This window comes from Vipera berus (assembly GCF_964194415.1).
Source record: "Vipera berus genome assembly, chromosome: 1".
Classification (NCBI taxonomy): Eukaryota; Metazoa; Chordata; class Lepidosauria; order Squamata; family Viperidae; genus Vipera; species Vipera berus.
Window position 1 is genome coordinate 192,365,318 of NC_138202.1, and position 17,123 is coordinate 192,382,440.

Here is a 17,123-nt window from a genome sequence, read left to right on the forward strand (position 1 = left end):
GCTCAATGTGCTCGAAGAGGGTATCTGACAAATCAACAGATCAGCTTGTTTGACGGGCTAAAGCTCCTCCTGTTCGCTTTTGTTTACTGATCATACTGATTTGGAAAGAGAAGCACGCTGGGACTCGATCCGTTGAAATGGAGGGAAATGAAGAACAAACTAGGCCATTGACCCTATGTTTGAGGGATCTGTGTGCATTTTTATGTGCCCCTGTGTGTCTAGGGGGATGTGCAATGGCTCAGCGGCTAAGATGCTGGGCTTGTTGGCTGGAAAGCCAACAGCCCAAGGTTTGAGACCTGAGCACTGCATGAGGGTGTGAGCTCTTGTTACTCACCCCAGCTCTTGCCAACCTAGCAATTCAAAAGCATGCAAATGCAAGTAGATAAATAGGTGGGAAGGTAATAGTGCTCTGTGTTTTGCCGCATGCTCATGCTGAACACATGACTGCAGAAATGTTTTCAGACAGTGCTGGCTCAATGACCTAGAAACATAGATGAGCATTCCCCCCCCAAAAAAAAACCTGGCTATGATTAGTGTAGTAAAACACACAGGGCCTCTCTTTTTTTAACTCCTGTATGTATATGTGTTTAATATACAGATTGATGTGAGAGAAAGGGAGAATGGATGGATGGATGAATGAATGGATGGATGGATGAATATGTTCTGTGGCATTAGAGGCCATTTGGGCTCAAACATAACCTTCCTGTGAAGTGAACCTTTGATTTGTACATGGCACAGATTAACTAATGCAGATTATAAAGTGCTACCACTCACTTAGACAGTAGTCTTCACTTTCTGCATAAGGCTTGCTTGCATTCTGAGCTTATTGTTTCAGAAGTACCTCTTGGCTTGCGTCTACATTGCATTTCCTGAATGGGTTTGCATTGATCTTTGGCTCTTCTGGCCTATTCTTTGGTCTTGAACTCTTGCTTTTGCTTTGCTTTTGACTTGCTTTTCAATGTTGGTTATTGGTTTTGTCACCAACTTCAAGTACTTGGCTTACCTCATATATGACCCAGCCGCAAGAGTGACACCTGAAGTCATTTTGGCTCTGTACACCCCCTTAAGTGCAAGGACAGCAAACATCCAGAATTGGACAAACACAGAAATCCCCACAACTAAAACTTAGACGAAAGTATATTAAACAACTGTCTATTGTATATATATCCAGTCAAAACCAAACAAATTGTATTCTATAGACCTTCATTTAGAGCCGTTGTGGCACAGCGGTTAGAACTCACTGCTCACTCCAGGAGTTTGATTCTGACTGGCTCAAGGTTGACTCAGCTTTCCATCCTTCTTAGGTGAGTAAAATGTGGACTCAGATTGTTGGGGGCAATATGCTGACTCTGTAAAACTGCTTAGAGAGGGCTGTAATGCACTGTGAAGTGGTATATAAATCTAAGTGCTATTGCTATTGCTATTTTTACAGCTATTAGTATTTCAGGCTAGTTTACTCTTAGGGAAAAGAGAAATGACTTAAAACTGATATAGGGCTGTTTTCATTGCAGCTGCTACCTCAATTAACGTCAGGTTTACTAAAGCTAAGGGAGGTATTCCACCAAATATGCCAGAAGCTTATACATGTACAACAACCCTTTGGCTACTGAGATAACTTGCATTAAGCAAATAAGGTACTGTATACAATCTAACATATTAAAAATGATTCCCACCTCCACATAAGACAATGTTGAGATGACCATGTTTCTTTCATAGTACTAGATAACAACACTGCCTTTGTCAGATAGCTAAACAATTTCAGAGAGAGTTCAGTTGCTGAGGGGCTTCAATGATCTATTTTTCTTAAGTCTTTTCTACATGCTTCTTGCTTTGCCTTCAACTCTATACAGTAATTATGTTTTCACTACTTTTTGATGCCCAGCAGCCAATGGGATTACAGCAAATGATGAGAAGAAAATCAAAACCAATCTTTAATTTTCTTCACTGTACCTGACCATGCTAGCTTTTCACAGTAAGAGGAAGAACATAAATGCAAGTGACAAACTAAGAAGTCATGCTTATGTTGTTTCTTTGTGTGTGTTTGTGTGTGTGATCTCATGGTTGAGAGGTGAGCTTTGCAGCTCTGGAGGAAACACTGCAGAATTGTTGCTGTAGCTCTTCATCTGGAGGCTGTTCATTTGAGTTTGCTGATAGCTGCGTTGAAAAGTCTCAGTGCTATGGTTCTGACTGTCGGTGCTGATTATTTCTGACTCAGACACAAAACTTTGCAATTAATTTCATATTTATTTAACCTCCTTGTAATTGTTTTAAAAAGCCTTTTAGCATATGGGTGGAGAAGCTATGAAATTCCAGTTATGGCTGAACTATCACTCCAAGTATCCATCAGTATAGTCATGCTGCCTGAGTTTCTCATTCTTGCTTCAGATAATAATAATAATAATAATAATAATAATAATAATAATAATAATAATAATAATAATAATAATAATGATGATGATGATAATGATGATGATGAACTGACATTGTTAAGCCCCAAATCCAGGCAGCAAAGTCAACAAAGTGAATTTTATCATTTTGTGTCCAACCTTTGATTCAATCAAAGCATCTTTAAGACTAGACTTTCAGGCTGCAGATGTATTCTGCAGCCAAATACAGCTATGTATTTCAGCAAGCATGATAATAACAGGGTATAGATATGAAGCAGCCATGACTGAAAGCAGAAGTCATACTTTTATTAGAATAGAAGACACATGTTTGGGCTACTTTTATGAGAAATGAAGAGATGAAATGATGCTTCTCTTGCAAGTCTCTGGTCTTATGTTTTCTTAGTGCCAGGAATGATTTATTTCTTGTAAACAATTTTGTTCAAATGGGACATCTAATTACTACAGAATTTTGTTTGGTATGAAAACTAGCTGCACAGAAAAATATATTTCCTTAGCAAGGTTTTTTGAGTTGTCAGCTCACAGATGTGGCCAAACATGAATTCCTTTGCTTAAAATACCCTCAAGATGCTTCATAACATCATAATGTCAAGAGAAGATTATAGTCATCACTCCAAGTGAGGCATGACTTAGAGGCAGGATATGGCGAGAAGACATTTCCAACAACAGCACAGTGTGGAAACTGAAGTGCTGGAAGTCTTCTCCTTAGTTGGAAGAGGAAGCATCTGAGAATTCTGCCTCTTAGACAAAAAAGCTCAGCTTTGGCTAGAAACACCAGAAAAAGACACTTTAGACCAACCCTTACACTTTGGGTGCAGTACATTTCATCATGTACTTCATTTGTGGCTTTTTATTTCAGATACCTGTATAAAAATCAATCTTTTTAAAATGAGAACTTTCAATAAATTTTAAAACAGAAAGTGGTTTTGCATGCTTTGCAAAAAGTTTGCTCTCTGCATATTTCAGATATTTTGGACAGTATGGAAACATTTAGCAATGGAATGAAGAGAATCAACTTCAATGAAATGCTTATAAAATGAAATATAAAAGAAATGATAATGTTGCACTAACCATGTTTAATTCCTCCTGTGTAAGTGTTGTTTAATGTAAATAAACTGAAGGATTAAAGTGTATAGCTAGATTAACTACATGACTTATTTACTATGTAAATGACATGCATGTTTCTCTATTTCTGTGATTTTATGCAATTCCATCATGAATTTCTCTTGTTTCAAGAAGCGCAGGGCCTTATGGTCCATAAAAGTGCATTTTTTAAGGATAGAACCTTACCTACATTACTTCTTTTGAGAATACTACTAATGCTGCCTTTTTCATAAAACACTTGGTCACATGGGATTTTAAGCATAAGCAAGTTTGTAATTCTTCTAAACTTGTAATGTTACATACTAGACAACTATGTGTGCATAAGGTTGGGTTTTGAATATTAAACAGTGACATATGCCTCTTTTGTAAGCCACAAATAACTGTACATTCTTTGTTTCTTGCATTACAATATATTTTTCTCCTTGTGATTCAGTTTAGCCTACAAATATGCAATGATATTCCTTCAAAGTCCCATTCATTGTTTCATAACTTTAGTCATTATTTTGGATTCATATCCAAATTCCACTTAACATCTCCCATTACTAAGTTTCTGCTGGTTTCTGTCTCTATTTTCCACTTCACCAGCAGCAGCTTCGGGATTCCTTCACATATAATTAGATGTCTTTCTGCAATTGTAGGGTTTCAGAAATTTCAAAACAATATTTCAGTAATAGCACTAAGTGGTTCTGATTATAAAAATGCTAGTTGGGAGGGAGGATCAATGTGCCAAGTCTGGTAAAATATCTTTGTTTAGAACAAATAAACAAAAATGTACTATTTATTCCAAATCATGTATTGGAAGTAAAATTGTCTTGTGGCACATGGCTTTGGGATTGGCTCTTGATCTGCTGATGCCACATCTCCCAAACTGGAGCTTTCAAAAAAAAATGGCAACCACATCCTTAGAATACTCAATAGCATCTTAGTGTGTTTTATGTATTTATTGATTATATTGTACTTCAGGGGAGACTATAAAAACTGTACCTTCTTCCAAAATCTTCCTCTTAACTTTTCCATTTCTTTCTCACCTCCAGCCTCTTAAGGAAACTGTTTGGGTTCTCCCAGCTCTCAGAGATAGTCTTTGTGAAAGAGTTAATACTTCTCAATCAAAATAATCAGAGAGGAATGGTAGCCAAGATATGTAAACTATTACTAAACAAGGCAATGGTTTAGTAATTATTTAGTTTGAAATAATTTGGGAAAGAGGTTCAAAGGAAATATTAGGTCTAAAGCAGAAGGATCTGGCCTAATTGCTGTAGAGGAAATCAAGACAAAGACTCATTGATGCAACTGGTCCAAAATAAAAATAAAGAAATAGATTGCCTTTATTATTAGATCAATAATGCTTATGATTGTCTGAGAAGATTATCCATTTTACATTGGATTACAAGCCATCATCTGAAGAGTTCCTCAACTCTGCAATGCTTCTGGGCCTGACATTGCTTATGAGTGATCTGTTGGCTGCTTAACAAAGAGCAGTTTTGCACAGCTAAGTCTATCTTGGAGAAGGCAGGCCTGATCAGGATGTAGAGTCACATTTTTTTCTTCCATTAAATCATAGCTGATTCTCAGGTGGAGTAGTTAATCACAGGCTTTGCCCTACATGAAGTTTTCTTTACACAACATTAGATGGTTCCATGGTACACAATGCTGAAGTGGTTTCTTTGTTGCTTTTTAATTTGGCTTCAAATTCATATCGAAGTGTAATTGAAATGCTGGCTATAATCACTAAAGTTCTAGCTTGGGAATAAAACAACTTGTAGTGGGCAAAATGTATAAATACAATTATAGCTATTGTATTGGGGCTATAGATATCCTGGCAATCATAGGACGGCAGCAAGGAATTAGTTTTGTTATGACTTTGCTGCCCCTTATCTTACATTCCAAATTTTGAGGCCCAGGCATGGTAGCCTTAATAAAATAATAACTGTATTGTATCTCTGGTGTGTGTGACTAGCTTTCAGAAGCTCTAGAACAGGCATGTCAAACTGCCGGCCTGCAGGCTGAATGCATCACACCGAAACCACACCCACCCCATTGCCACCAATGGAGAAAAAGTTGTGATACATCGCATGATGTCACGTGACATTGCGAGTTTGACATGCCTGCTCTAGAAGAAGAGCATGGAAGCCTTTGCAGACAGGACAGCATATACTTACAGTTTTGCTTCTATTTATTTTTCCATAAAATTATAAACAATTCCAAACAAACTCAAAGTCAAGCAATAACATTCGATGTTCTCTAAAAATAAATATACTAGCTCAATGCATTTTTTTCATAATCTGCAGTCAAAAATGTAAACAGAGCAATTACAAACAGTTATGAAGTTTAGCATTATCTTAAATTTATCCCATAACTGTAGTTATCTATAAACTTATTATTGATCATCGCACAGTCAGCCAGATGTTCAGACTGGATTTGGCATTTTTGTCTACCTACCAAGTCCTTACCAAGGACCTGGGATAGGCAAATATCGATGTTTGATGGTATTACAGATATCATCGCAGGATGGAAGCAGTTCCTAGTAAGGCTGCCTTTTGCAATTGACTAATGGCGAATTTGTCAGTGCCAATGGTGTTCAAGTGATGCTCCAGTTGTTTTGGGATTGCACCCAAGGCGCCTATTACTATTGGTACTACCCTTGCTTGCCTTTGCCACAGTCTTTCTATTTCTATTTGTAGGTCTTTGTATTTTGTTATCTTCTCCAGTTCTTTTTCGTCTATTCTGCTGTCTCCAGGCACTGCCACATCCACTATCCAGACTTTTTTTGTCTTTCTTATCGACAATTGTTAAGTCTGGGGTGTTATGTGGCAGGTGCCTGTCTGTTTGAATTCTAAAGTCCCAGAGCAGTTTAACTTCTTCATTTTCTATAATTTTCTCTATTTTATGGTCCTATCAGTTCTTGCTTGCAGGTAGATATTTCTTGGAGATCTTCCAATGCATCATTGTTGCTACTTTATCGTGCCATTGTTTGTAATCACTCTGGGTGATCTTCTTGCAGCAGCTTACCAGGTGGTCCCTTGTTTCTTCAGCTTCTTTGCATAGGTGGCACTTACTGTCTGTTCCAGTCTTCTCAGTTCTGGCTTTGTATGCATTTGTCCTTAAGGCTTGGTCTTGTGCAGCCAGAATTAGTCCCTCGGTCTCTTTCTTCAACTTTTCTGCTCTTAGCCATTGCCAGGTCTTGCTGGCAATGCAATCTGCTTTCCCTGCTATTTTTTCATGTACTGGCCATTTAGTGTTTTGTCTTCCCATGCCTTCATTCTGTTTTTCCTTTTGTCCTTCTTTTGGGCCACTTCAGTCTCTCCAGTAGTTAGTAAACCTTCCTGATATACTAACTTCAGTGCATCTTCATCATTGTCCTTCAAATATTCTTCCAAAGCCCTTTTTTCTTTTTGAACCATGTGATGTATTTGCAACATTCATCTCTAATCCTTTTCTTGACTTCAGTTAGTATTTTTATTCATAGTCCAGGCAGGCCAGTTTGAAAATATTTTATTGTCTCTGCCACACAGAAAAGCAGCCCAAGAGGATTTTGGTTTTTCCCCCCTTTTCCTAGCTGCAGTCTTCAAAAGTGAAAGTTTCTGAAAACAACAAGAGTCTTATCAGAGTCTCGGCTTCCAGCCAAGTTTCCTTTAGGCATAATAAATTGTAGTGCTGTAGTTTGCCACTAGATGTCATTGACGCCATCTTCCAGCTTTTTACATCTAAACTTATATTACAAGCTTTTTAAGTCACTTTTTTAAAAAAAATATCTCAAAAGCACTTTTAGTCCCAAATTTCAAAGTTATGTATGTGTATTGCTTCCAAATTAATCTTGTAATTTTCTCTATTTTCCCTCAAGCGATTAATTTGCAGCTTTTCTTTTCCTGAAGAAATGGGGTAGAAATTCCCCTTCCCTCTCTCACTGGGGAGGATTCTTTGCTTTGGGTGGTTTTTCCCAGGAAAAAGTCTTAAAGTCATAAAGAGAAAATAGGCTCTCACCCTGTTCGATCCACATTGCTTGAAAGTTGCTGGTTAATGCTTATTTTCTTTGGTTGTCAGCAGCTTCTGACTGGCCACACAAATGTAGCCAGTCTTTCTCCTGCCAGTTTGGAGGGCTTCCTTGGATCAAATGGAAGGGCTGCCATCCTCTCGTGATCAATAAGGGTCCCTTCCTTCTCCATCGCCTCTTCAGGGTGACTTTTGACCCTTTTTAGGGTCCCCAGCAGGGCAAAATTGAACATGGAAGATGAAGCCATGTATTCCTGCACCCATTATACTGCGACGTCAAATGGAACCTCCCAGTTTTCACTTTTTTCATTGTTTGATAGTGAATGTGGCACATTTGTCCAATCCAAACTCCATTGCAGTATCTTGGCTATATATACAGACAGTGCTGAGCAGTGATTCTATTTCAAATAGTGTTTTTCCATACAGCTTCAGATCATCCATGTAAAGGAGGTGGGATAGTCTGGTAGATGTTTTTGATGTTTGATAGCCATGGCCTAAGTTATTCTGTATTGTTCACAGAGAAACAGTGAAATGACAAATAGTAGTGGTGATAGTGAATCTCCTTGAAATATTCCTCTCTTGATGTTAACCTCTCCCAGTGTCTCATCATTGACCTGCAACTGTGTCTTCCATTGTGCCTTGATCTTTGCACAAAGTTTCTAATGTTTCTACTGACTCCTGTTATTTCCAGGCACTTGATTATTCAGTCATGTGGTAGAGAGTCAAATGTGTTTTTGTAGTCAATCCATGCTACATGCAGGTTGGTCTTCCTTCTCTTGAAGTTTTCCAAAATCACTGTGTCAATTAGGAGTTGATCTTTTGTTCTTCTGCTATTGGGTTGGTTTCCTTTCTGCTCAGGTGGAAAGAGATCGTTTTCAATTAGATGCTGTTAGACTGCATCAGCTACCACACCAGTTAGCAATTTTAAAGTTGTTAGTAAGCAAGTAATTGGCTTGTAGTTGCCTGGTCCTGCCCCTTTTGCTGGATCTTTCATTATCAGGTAGGTTTACCTAGAAGTTAGCCACTCTTCAATTTCATCTCCTTATAGTATGTTGTTAAACTGCTTGGCAATGAGTGGATATAGAGCAGTTAGATGTTTCAACCAAAAACCATGCAGTTCGTCTTCACCTGGTGCCAACCAATTCTTAATCTTCCTTGCTCTTCTCTCTACCATTTCTGCTGTTATTACTAGTTCTTTCATTTCAACTTCTTTTTTATTCTTATCCACCTCTTTTAACCAAGCTGTGTTGTTGTATTTTTTGGATTATCTCATATCTGTGCCCAGAACTGCACTATTTCTTCCTTGTTAGGTACTGACTGATTCACTGCAGTTTCTCCATTGATATTCACAATAGGAGCATTTAAGTTGACCTAAATGTGTTTTAGGGACGCGGTGGCTCAGTGGGCTAGGACGCTGAGCTTGTCGATCGGAAGGTCGGCAGTTTGGCGGGTCGAATCCCGAGTGCCGCGTAGCAGAGTGAGCGCCTGTTACTCGTCCCAGCTTCTGCCCACCTAGCAGTTCGAAAGCATGTAAAAATGCAAGTAGAAAAATAGGGACCACTACGGTGGGAAGGTAACAGCGTTCCGTGCGCCTTTGGCGTCTAGTCATGCCGGCCACATGACCACGGAGATGTCCTCGGACAAGCGCTGGCTCTTCGGCTATGAAACGGAGATGAGCACCGGCCCCTAGAGTCGGAAACGACTAGCACACATGTGCGGGGGAACCTTTACCTTTACCTTTAAATGTGTTTTACCTACATATTGGGTAAAAAAGACTGTCCAATAAGTAGCTTTGGGTTACAAAGGAAGAAATTTAGGAAGCACTGCTTTAATTGAAGATCTAATTGGTCCCACTTCTGAAATCCTGTAATGGGCTTTTACATTATTTTGTAAAAACGTTTCTAGGTTCTAGAAGCAAAAGCCTACAAACTCTTCCAAGTCTCTGTCATTTTCTTTGAACATAATACAAATGCTACTGAGAACTTCAAAGGTTAATCCATTACAACAAGGCAATTAGATTTAGTGACTGTTTGAAAGATAAAAGCACAGGTCATAATCAATCCTCAGAACCTAGGCATGATAAATAACCACAATTTCCTTCTACTTCATTGAGTATGATAAAGCATGTTAGGGTGGAATTATTACAATTTGTGTCAGAAAAGCTGGAGAATTTTTATTTGTATTACACATCTTACTTCTGAAAAAACAATCTTGCCCCCATTCTCAAATTTGACAGACACCATGTGGTAAAAATACCAGTTGAATGGGGTGGGGGAAGAAGATGTAAAGATATTTTCTCAAAAGGCCAATGTACTTGAAATATTATTTGAGATTCTTGGCCACAGACCATGTGAGTAAATGGCACCATAAGAACACAAAAGGGCACAGCATCATAACATTTCAGTGTTGGTGGATTTCTCTAGAGCTAGTATCTCTAGAGGCAGAGAAGGAAGGATATATTCCAAGAAAGATGGTAAATTTCACAGAAAGTGAAGGTCACAGGTTGTTATGGAGATACCGGCCATCCCTACCAAATATTCATTTCTAACACATCAGAAAAAAGTTTCAGCCTGAAAAATACAGTTTTATAGCACAGAGCATCCACACAGACATGGGTTTTGCATTTCATATATAAAAGGCATCTTAGAATTCATTCCCAGACTCCAACAACATATAAATAAATAAAAAGACAAACATTTGCCCCATTTCATGCAATTTTTGAGATGTCTTGCAAAACTTTGCCCAAAGGCACCCAAACTTTTCATTCTCCCTGACTTGCCCTATTGAATTTGGGTTTCTTTCCCATTCTTCATAATGCATTTTCTCATTAACCCTAGATAACAAGCATAGAGACATGATGCTTTAATTTGGATGTAGCATAAATTCTTATATTACAGCAGTAAGATTAATGCACCATATAGCTAAGGTAAGCCAGCAGGCTGCTAGCTGGTCACACACTATTGACTGTAGTTTGAAAAACTTTAAAGAACTCTGTCAATATTCTTTTCTTTCTCTCTATCTCCCTTCCACCCACCCCAAAAGAGGGCCCCACCGTGTTGGTGTATTTGTGAACAGTCCAGTGTTGCCTAATAATAAACAAATAATTTACTCATGGAATACTGCCTTGTTGTGGTGAAGGGGCTTGCATAATTCAATGAATCTATGAGCTATGCCATGCAGGGCCACCCAAGATGGACAGGTCATAGCAGAGAGTTCTGACAAAACATGATCCACTGGAGAAGGAAATGGCAACCCACTCCAGTATTTTTGCCATGAAAACCCCATGGACAGTACCAAAAGGCAAAAAGATATGATGCTGGAAGATGAGCCCCTCAGGTCGGAAGGCATCCAATATGCTACTGGGGAAGAGCAGAAGGCTAATACTAGTAGCGCCAGAAAGAATGAAGCGACTGGGCCAAAGCCGAAAGGACGCTCAGCTGTGGATGTGTCTGGTGGTGAAAGGAAAGTCCGATGCTGCAAATTTTTTTTCTCCATAGGAACCTGGAATGTAAGATCCATGAATCAAGGCAAGCTGGACGTGGTCAAAAAAGAGATGACAAGACTAAACATTGACATTTTAGGAATCAGTGAACTAAAATGGACAGGAATGGTTAAATTTAATTCAGATGACCATCAGGCAGTGCTTTTTTTCTTTAAAAAAAGGTGCCGGAACTGTCATCTTGGCGGGTGCAGGAGGCAGGGGGGTGGGGGGCGGTGCTGCTGCAGTCACAGGTGCGAAGGGTGTTGGTGGCAGGCTCCCCTCCCTGGGGCCAGAGCTGGCGCAGCTGGTGCTGTGGGAGCAGCAGAGCCCACTGTATATGGCAGGGTTGCGCAATGCGGGCAGTGGAGGCAGTGCAGGCCAGGTGATGTTTTAATCTTATGATTTTAAAAATATATTTTTTCTATTGAAAGTTTCCCCAAACCTCGCCATGTGGATTGCATACAAATATTATATAATTGGTAAATAAAGGTAGAACATATGTTAAATATACATCAAATGATAATATGCTTCCCTACAAAGTCAATTCTTCCTCAATGACAGACCAAGGAGTTAACTCGGAAAGGCAAGAGAAAAATCTAGAAGAGGTCTGTGCAGCTCTTCAACATCTTCATCAACAATTTGGATGAGGGGATAGATGGGGAACTCATCAAATTTGCAGACAGCACCAAGCTGGCAGGAATAGCCAATACTCCAGAAGATAGGCTTAAGATACAGGAGGATCTGGACAGACTCGAACACTGGGCACTATCTAACAAAATGAAATTCAATTGTGAAAAAAGTAAGGTTCTACATTTAGGCAGGAAAAATCAAATGCACAGGTATAGTATAGGTGGTACCTTGCTCAATAGTAGTAACTGTGAGAGAGATCTCAGAGTCCTAGTGGACAATCACTTCAATATGAGCCAGCAGTGTGCTGCAGCTGCCAAAAAAGCCAACACAGTGCTAGGCTGCATTAACAGAGGGATAGAATCAAGATCACGTGAAGTACTAATACCACTTTACAATGCCTTGGTAAGGCCACACCTGGAATATTGTATCCAGTTTTGGTCACCATGATGTAAAAAAGATGTTGAGACTCTAGAAAGGGTACAAAGAAGAGCAACAAAGATGATTGGGGGACTGGAGGCTAAAACATATAGGGAATGGTTGCTGGAATTGGGTATGTGTAGTTTAATGAAGAGAAGAGTGAGGGGTGACATGATAGCAGTGTTCCAATATCTCAGGGGCTGCCACAAAGAAGAGGGAGTCAAGCTATTCTCCAAAGCACCTGAAAGCAGGACAAGAAGCAACAGATAGAAACTAGTCAAGGAAAGAAGCAGCCTAGAACTAAGGAGAAACTTCCTGACAGTTAGAACAACTAACCAGTGGAACAACCTGCCTCCAGAAGTGGTGAATGCTCCAACACTGGAAGTTTTTAAGAAAAGACTGGCCAGCCATTTGTCTGAAATGGTATAGGGTTTCCTGCCTGAGCAGGGGGTTGGACTAGATGACCTCCAAGGTCCCTTCCAACTTCTTCTTCTTCTTCTTCTTCTTCTTCTTCTTCTTCTTCTTCTTCTTCTTCTTCTTCTTCTTCTTCTTCTTCTTCTTCTTCTTCTTCTTCTTCTTCTTCTTCTTCTTCTTCTTCTCCTCCTCCTTCTCCTCCTCCTCCTCCTCCTCCTCCTCCTCCTCCTCCTCCTCATTATTATTATTATTATTATTATTATTATTATTATTATTATTATTATTATTATTATTATTATTATTGTTATTATTGTTATTGTTATTATTATTATTATTATTATTATTATTATTATTATTATTATTATTATTATTATTATTATTATTATTATTATTATTATCTTGTAGAAAGGAAAGGCCACACTGATAAATTAAAAATCTTTGTGGTCTGCAAAGGAATGCTGGTGGGCTAATCAATGATTTGGTGACTAGAGGAGCATCTACAGTGTTGGAACTTGTGGTCATGGTAAGCCATGGAGGCACTAGGCAACATGACTTTCAGGGCAGTGGTGGTGATTTTATTACTTTAAAAAAAAAGTCTGTGCTCTGTCCAAGGGTGCTTGGTAGGCTGCATCTAGGCCTGGTCTAGAATTTATTTTGGAGCATTCAACTATCTAGAGCAGGCATGTCAAACTCATTTTGTTTGAGGCAACTTTTTATAAAAGAATTGCCATTAATTTGTTTTAATAAAATAATTTAAATCAATTTTTCACTTGATTTCAAATTAAATGAATGAGAATTTTTTTTAGTACAATTGCCAAATGCAATAAACTGGTTTTAGGTATATGTTACTGGAAGGAAAAAGCAATCCCTGTTGCATTACTGATCCCAGAGAAACATTTGCATGTATGCAGGTATCCTTAGGGTGCCATAGTTATGGATGAGAAATATTGGTTGCAAAGTTAGCATTTCTGGATGTAATACAGATATTTTGGACCTATTTTTGTTTCTTTGCATGTTTGATATTTTTAAAAAGGCATATGCTACTGACTACGCTTATGCACATATGTAACATGATCACTGCTTGTCCAAAATTTTACTATACAGATAATACCCCAGAAATTATTTTAGCCTTTTTAATAAATGTTGTCATTGATGTTAAGCTCACCAGGGAAAACATCATATATTGTTATGTATATACTAGGTCACAGGTCTGCAACCCGCGGCTCCAGAGCCGCATGCGGCTCTTTCGGCCGTCTCCTGCGGCTCCCAGTCCTCTGCCATGTGCAGTCCCCCCAAAAAAAAGTGGGACTAAAAAAGTTCAACCAATCAATTCAAATATGCAGGGTAGGTGCATATCTCGCCTTGGCTCCACTCTTCAGTCAAACCCTGTTCTGTGCATGCGTGCATGTATGCACATGTGCACACATTTTTTTGCTGCTCCCAGTTTTTCCTTTTGTGAGGGAACCGGTTCTGAGTGGCTCTTTCACTGTTTCAGATTGCTGACCCCTGTACTAGGTTAATTATTTAAAGACTGAAGTGCAGCATAACTAGATTCTAAATCTATTTTTCAAAACACACAACAGTCCAAACAGTAAAAGTAAAGTCCAAATTAAGAATATTTCATTCTTAAGAATTGTTTAGATTCAAAATAGTTTTCAAGAGTGTACAAAAGATACTATTTTTTTTCTAGAATCAGCTAAATTAGACATATTACATTGAGAAAAATGTTTCTCATTTCTTTCCTGTTACCTTTGATTTCATTGCAGAGATGTTAACATAAGAAATAGATTATTTTGTTATCTAATTTTACCTTCCAAAAGACAGAAGCAGATGAAAAATGTGAGGTTCTTTCCTGTTGGCTTTTCTGAATTAGCTGTTTTAGATTCTAAAAGTTTAGTTCCTAAAGAAGTAATACTGTAAATAATTTTAATGTACTCTGTAGTGCAGGCTCTTTTATGACTCAAGGACTTCAATTCCCAGAATTCCTCAGCCAGCATGGCTCAGCTTGGAAACCTCTCTCTTTCCCCTCAGCATGGCTGGCTCAGGATTTCTGGGAGTTGAAGTCCACGAGTCATAAAAAAGAGCCAAGATTGCTAGCCCTGCAATAGGCTTAGGAAAACCAATAAGGGAGCTGGGTTGGTTTTTGTTTTTGTTTTTGTTTTTGCAAAAAAAAAGGTTCTGGAACGCCGTTCTGCTTGTTCTATGAAAAAAAAAGCCCTGCCATCAGGTATACTACTGCGGGCAAGAATCCCTCAGAAGAAATGGAGTAGCCTTCATAGTCAATAAAAGAGTAGGAAAAGCAATACTGGGATACAATCCCCAAAATGACAGAATGATCTCAGTTCGAATTCAAGGCAAACCATTCAATATCACAGTAGTCCAAGTCTATGCACCAACCACCGGAGCTGAAGAGAATGAAATTGACCAGTTCTATGAAGCCCTACAGCACCTTATAGACCTAACACCAAAAAATGATGTCCTTATCATCTTGGGGAATTGGAATGCTAAAATAGGAAGCCAAAAGATAACCAGAATAACAGGCAAGTTTGGCCTTGGAGTACAAAATGAAGCAGGGCACAGGCTGATAGAATTTTGTCAAGAGAATACGATGGTCATAGCAAATACGCTCTTCCAACAACCCAAGAGATGGCTCTACACATGGACATCACCAGACAGTCAACACAGAAATCAGATTGACTATGTGCTCTGCAGCCAAAGATGGAGAAGCTCTATACAGTCAGTAAAAACAAGACCAGGAGCTGACTGTGGCTCAGACCATGAGCTTCTCGTTGCAAAATTTAGGCTTAAACTGAAGAAAGTAGGGAAAAGCACTAGGCCACTCAGGTATGAACTAAATCATATCCCTGACAAATATACAGTAGAGGTGACAAATAGATTTAAGGAATTAGATCTGATAGACAGAGTGCCTGAAGAACTATGGACGGAGGTTCACAACATTGTACAAGAGGTAGCAACTAAAACCATCCCAAAGAAAAAGAAATGCAAGAAAGCAAAATGGCTGTCTGAGGAAGCTTTGCAAATAGCTGAGGAAAGGAGGGAAGCGAAAGGCAAGGGAGAAAAAGAAAGATACACCCAATTGAATGCAGAATTCCAGAGAATAGCTAGAAGAGATAAGAATGCCTTCTTAAATGAACAGTGAAAAGAAACAGAAGAAAACAATAGAATAGGGAGGACCAGAGATCTCTTCAAGAAAATTGGAGAGATGAAGGGAACATTTCATGCAAAAATGGGCATGATAAAGGACCAAAATGGCAGGGACCTAACAGAGGCAGAAGAGATTAAGAAGAGGTGGCAAAATTACACAGAAGAACAAGAACGATCTTAACGTCCCTGATAACCACGATGAGGTGGTCACTGACCTCGAGCCAGACATCCTAGAATGTGAAGTGAAGTGGGCCTTAGGAAAACTGAGCAACAACAAAGCTAGTGGAGGTGACAGTATTCCAGCTGAGCTATTCAAAATCTTAAAAGACAATGCAGTAAAAGTGCTACATTCCATTTGCCAGCAAATTTGGAAAACTCAACAGTGGCCACAGGATTGGAAAAGATCAGTTTACATTCCAATTCCAAAGAAAGGCAGTGCCAAAGAATGTTCAAACTATCGAACCATTGCACTCATTTCACATGGTAGTAAAGTTATGCTTAAAATCCTACAAGCTAGACTCTAGTAGTATGTGGATTGAGAACTACCAGACGTACAGGCAGGATTTTGAAGAGGCAGAGGAACTAGAGATCAAATGTATTTGTTTGTTTATTTATTTATTTATTTATTTATTTATTTATTTATTTATTTATTTATTTATTTATTCGACTTATATACCGCCCTATTCCCGTAGGACTCAGGGCGGTTTACAGGGCAATTAAAATCATACCATACAAAAGTTAAAAAGTTTCATTTAGCATTTGAATTACTGGATCTATATGATGTATAACTAGTTAGTAGTTATTTTATTAATATTTTGACAATGGAGAGTTAAAGTGTGACAGAATTTAATGTCTTATTATTGTTAGCATATTTTAGATTATGCTTGTTTGTATTTTTATACCCTGTATTCAGCTCTGGGAAGTCGGGGAGGGGGGAGGGTAGGGTAGGGAGGGGTTGGGGAGAGGGGAGGGGGAGGAGGGGGGTTGTATTTGGAAATGTATTGTAAAACTTTTCAATAAAAAAGTTAAAAAAAATAAAACAATTAATTAAATTTAAAGCCCAAAGTTTAAAAATTAAAACATTTAAAACCCAATTAAACCCCCTCAGTCTAGGCCCGACAGCTCAAAGAGCCAAGTTTTCAGGTCCCAGCGGAATGAGCGGAGGTCAGAGGCAGTCCTAAGTACCATCGGAAGTTGGTTCAAAAGGGCAGGCGCACCCACAGAGAAGGCCCTCTCTCTGGGAGTCACCCGCTGGCAATCCTTCACTGGCGGTACCCTAAGAAGGCCCTCCCTGTGGGAGCGCACAGGATAATGGGAAGTGGATGCCGGCAGCAGATGCTCCCTCAGATAATCCTTACCCAAGCCAGCACCTTGAATCTCACTCAGAGGGCAACCAGAAGCCAATGCAGCTCGCGGAGATTGCCAACATATGCTGGATCATGGAGAAAGCTAGGGAGTTCCAGAAAAACAATTACTTCTGCTTTATTGACTATACTGAAGCATTTGATTGTATGGAT